The 5009-nt window shown below is 41.7% G+C and overlaps 1 non-coding gene across 1 annotated transcript; it reads left to right on the top strand.

Annotated features, from left to right (window-relative positions):
* Window positions 1–338: 338 nt before the first annotated feature.
* LOC133086221 (U5 spliceosomal RNA) lies at window positions 339–452 on the top strand. Its single transcript, XR_009699982.1, has one exon. It is a non-coding gene; the product is annotated as a U5 spliceosomal RNA (small nuclear RNA).
* The last annotated feature ends 4557 nt before the right edge of the window (window positions 453–5009 follow it).

The raw sequence follows: 5009 nt of genomic DNA, 5'->3' as shown, positions 1-5009 counted from the left end.
TAGACAAGGACGGAGTTAAGATCCCAGGCAGCCAAGCCACCGCTTTGCCCCTTAAAGGTGGCCCCAGAGCAATGGTTGAATACTGTACTAAGATATTTCCGGAGTGTAAAGGGAGATTATTCAGGTTCATTTGCATACCCATAATACACTGCAAATAGTTTAATTGTTTTCAAGTTAATAAAAATTTCTTTCTTACTCAACTTTTCTAAGTATGAAAGTATTATTTTCAGAATTCCTTGAATAAATTTATTCCGGCAGTAACTCCGGGGATAAATAGCCACCATCAGTGAACTAGGAGTTGTAGTTACTGGAAAAATGAGTTACGAAGGCTGCTAGGCATACTCTCGTTTCTCTTCATAACGCATAAATCTTTCGCCTTTTACTAAAGATTTCCGTGGAGAGAAACAATTGAGTCTTACAATAATTTTTTGAGGCCTTGTTTTGGCAAGGCTGCCCAACTGTGGTAAGAATGAAAGAATTATTATTTTTCTCAAAAGAATTGCTACATTTTCATCTGTAACAGCAAGATGACTTGCAAGTGTTTGTTTGGCTATTTATGTGGGTGTATTAAAGTGAAAAAAATTTTCTAGAAATCTGTGTTCCATTAGGTGTAGTTTCAGGTGTTTCTGGGTTTTTTTGTTCTTTAATCTCTAGTGGGGGTTACAGAGTTATATGTCTTGCAGATGATATGCAAATAAAAGCTCTATTGGGGCTTTCCTGGTGGTCCAGTGGATAGACTCTGTGGTCCCCGTACAGGATACCCAGTTTCAATCCAGCTGGATCTTGCATGCATACATGCCAGAACTAAGAAGACTTAAATAAGCCCACATTTTGCAACCAAGACCCAATGCAGCCTAAATAAACAATGAAGTAAAAGAAAAAATTATCATTTAAAAAAAAAGAAGCCTGACCAAAGAGAAACAGGTAAAATTGATATTAATAACACAATTTACTTAATCAAACAGGTTTTTCCAAAACGTTGTATGTTCTATGTGTGGATAATATAAATAATCATGGAGGGGGACTTCTATGGTGGTCCAGTGGTAAAAAATCCATCTTCCAGTGCAGGAGCCTGCAGGCTGCAACTTAGACGCCATGCAACCAAAATAAACAAATAAAATAAAAGAATTCCAAATCGTTTCTTTCAACAGAGCTCAAGGAGGACTTCGTTCAGCTGTCACCTGATAATTCATTATACGGTAGTATAACCAAGCAGGACAGTATGGGGTCTTCCCAGGTCAGAACCCCCCCACACACACACAGTGTCCTCTGCCTACCTCCTGTTTGTAGAAAAAGTTTAGCCTCCTAGGCTTTCTGCAAGTTCCAAATAATAAACTTAAGCAGAGAAGTGAGAAAATGCAGAAACAAAGGAAAACAGTCAAGCAAGACAAAATTGTTCAGCTATTAAACGAAGTCAAGGACTTTTTAGTTCCCCCTCAAGGTCTACAGATAATATTCTGAGCTATATTTTTTGAGCTGTTTTGCTGAGACTGAAATCCCCATCAGGAGAAAGACGTTAACTGTATGCTGACCACAAGCACATAGACCCCAGATGCGTTGGAACTGCCTGAAGACTGATGATGTTGATTTCCTATTACTTCACCACCAACCAATCAGAAGAATGTCCACAACTGATTACTCACACCACAACTCTCTCCTGCACCCTGTCTTTAGAAACATTTTCCTGAAAACCATTGGGCCTTAACTATCTGGATTCCTTGCTTGGCACCCTGCAATGAATGCTGCACTTTCCTTCACCAGAACTCAGTGTCAGGGGAATGGCTTTACTGGACACATGGGCAAGCAGACCCAAGCTCTGTTTGGTCACAGTAGTGACACTGTTGAAACTCCTTCCATCTACTGATTTATGGGGAAAAGCTTTCTCAGGTTACAGCTATAAAAATGGGGGTGGGGGGGGAGAAAGCCTTGGAACTGAACTCTGTCTTCTCTAGCAATAAGTATTGGGTTGGCCAAAAAGTTCATTCGGGTTTTTCCGTAAGATGTTAAAACCGGAACTAACTCTTTGGCCAACCCAATACTATGCATCCATCTAATTAAGAAATGCTGTTCCAACAAAATGACACTTTTTTTTTTAAATTTTTTTTTGTTGTTGTTCTCTGCCAATGTAAGAGGTGGAAAGTATCTCTTGGAAACTTTATTTTTATTTATTTATTTAAATATTTATTTATTTTGGCTGCTCTGGGTCTTAGTTGCAGCATGTGGTAACTTCATTGCAGCGTGCGGGATCTTTAGTTGTGGCATGCATGCGGGATCTAGTTCTCCGACAAGGGATTGAACCTGGGCCCCCTGCATTGGGAGTGCAGAGTCTTACCCACTGGACCACCAGGGAAGTCCCGACACTTTTATGTTTAATAATTATCAAAAGTTTTAATATATTTATGTTGTATTGATCAAGCATGTACTAATAACTGTAATAAGTCAATCCAGAAGAAAAACATTAGTGCATAAAATTTTAAGTTCAGGGACTTCCCTGATGGTCCAGTGGGTAAGAATCCACACTCCCGAAGCAGGGGGCCCAGGTTCGATCACTGGGTGGGGAACTGGATCCCGCATGCACGCCACAATTAAGAGTCTGCATGCCACAACTAAGAGTCCACATGCCGCAACTAAACATGCCACAACGAAGATCTCATGTGCCGCAACTAAGACCCAGAGCAGCCTAAATAATAAATAAATATTTTTTAAAAATTTTAAGTTTAAAGGATGTGAAAAAAGTTTTAAAATTCAATTAATGTACTTATTTTGTCATAGAAGAATATGATTGGGTGATCAATAAAATACTTTCAGGCATAAAAATATAATTGTATTAAATTCTTGGGGAAATGGAAGTGGGAAAAAAAGTTCAAGAATCAAAAGGAATTATGCAAAATCTTTAAAAAAAAAAATTACAGGTACTTCACTGGTGGTGCAGTGGTTAAGAATCTGCCTGCCAATGCAGGGGACACAGGTTCAAGCCCTGGTCTGGGAAGATCCCACATGCCGCGGAGCAACTAAGCCTGTGTGCCACAACTACTGAGCTTGCGCTCTAGAGCCCACGAGCCACAACTACTGAAGCCCACGTGCTTAGCGCCTGTGCTCCGAAACAAGAGAAGCCACCGCAATGAGAAGCCCACGCACCACAACGAAGAGTAGCCCCCGCTCGCTGTAACTAGAGAAAGCCCTCGCGCAGCAATGAAGACCCAATGCAGACAATAAATAAATAAATAAATTTATTTTTAAAAAATTACAGACGGTAGGTATCAAATTTCTTGGATATTTACCTTCCACTGGTTACAATTTAAAGTGATGTAACAGGGGCAGAACAGGAATAAAGACGCAGATGTAGAGAATGGACTTGAGGACACAGGGAGGGGGAAGGTTAAGCTGGGATGAAGTGAGAGAGTGGCATGGACATGTATACACTGCCAAATGTAAAACAGACAGCTAGTGGGAAGCAGCCATATAGCACAGGGAGATCAGCTTGGTGCTTTGTGTCCACCTAGAGGGGTGGGAAAGGGTGGGTGGGAGAGAGACGCAAGAGGGAGGAGATATGGGGATATATGTATATGTATAGCTGATTCACTTTGTTATACAGCAGAAACTAACACAACATTGTAAAGCAATTATGCTCCAATAAAGATGTAAAAAAAAAAAATTAAGTGATGTAACAATTTAGAGTATCAATATTTACAATGCACAATATTCATCTTTTGCATCTATTTAAACATATGTTGTAAGTTATCTTACGAAAACTGTACATATGATCTTTAAAATGTGCAAGAGAAACATAGTTTCAAAATTCTTTCACTGAGGTCTGAGAGCAAAACGTTGGAATCCCTGACCTTAAGAGGTGGGCCTTGTGGCAGGAATTGAACACTAAAAGGGAAGCAGCACCTCCTTGTGGCAAACAGACGTTGCAGCAGAAATGAGCAAAGGACAAGAGCTGAGACCTAGAGGTTCAGTTCACCTTCCACAGGAGCGCGCTTCTCCACTGCAGAATCTGAAAGGGTTAGGTGTCGTTCCAACTCTCAGACCTGCCAATTGTAGCTGTGGCCTCTGGAATCCAGCCACAACAAATGGAAACCAGAGAACAATCCACAAGAACAGGCAAGGCTAGGGACTTCCCTGGTGGTGCAGTGGTTAAGAATCTGCCTGCCAATGCAGGGGACACGGGTTCGAGCCCTGGTCCGCAAAGATCCCACGTGCCGCAGAGCAACTAAGCCCGTGCACCACAACTGCTGAGCCTGTGCTCTAGAGCCCGCGAGCCACAACTACTGAGCCTGCGTGCCACGACTACTGAAGCCCGTGTGCCCAGAGCCCGTGCTCCGCAACGAGAAGCCACTGCAATGAGAAGCCCATGTACCACAACAAAGAGTAGCCCCAAATCGTCGCAACTAGAGAAAGCCAGCGCGCAGCAATGAAGACCCAATGCAGCCAAGAATAAATAAAAATTTAATTAATAAATAAATAAAAGTAATGAGTCCTATTAATTGAATACCCACTGTGAAAAGTAGCCCTTTCCTTTACTTAAAAAAAAAAAAAAAAAAAAAGTTAACCTTCCTTGTGGTCGTCTAACCAGTGAAAGCTGCCCAGGACCTTCTAGAATGAAGGAGACCAAAGGTCCCCTACAATCTCGGAGCAGGGAAACACTCTTCAGAGAGTTGCTCCTTTCCTGTCCCCTCAGTGCCTTAGCCCCAGGCCAAGCCCTGTGAGGTAAATAGCTATCATCGTAGGGCTGGAACTCTGCATCTCCATGGGTCTTTAACTCCCCATTACTCTGTGAAATACAGCAAGAATGCAAAAGAGTATCGAAACAAACGTAGGTGTGAATGAATCTCACAAACGTTATGCTAAGTGAAAGAAGCCAGTCACAAAAAGCCACAGGTTTTATGCTTCCATTTATATGAAACGTCCAGAGTAGGTGCAGACAGAAAGTAGGTTAGTGTTTGGTAGAGGCTGGGGGATGGGGGAGATGGGGAATAACTGCTAATGGGTACAGTTTCTTTTTG

This window comes from Eubalaena glacialis, chromosome 2 (assembly GCF_028564815.1).
Source record: "Eubalaena glacialis isolate mEubGla1 chromosome 2, mEubGla1.1.hap2.+ XY, whole genome shotgun sequence".
NCBI lineage: Eukaryota > Metazoa > Chordata > Mammalia > Artiodactyla > Balaenidae > Eubalaena > Eubalaena glacialis.
The sequence above is the reverse complement of the archived record's forward strand: the minus strand, read 5'-3'. Positions and strand labels throughout refer to the sequence as shown.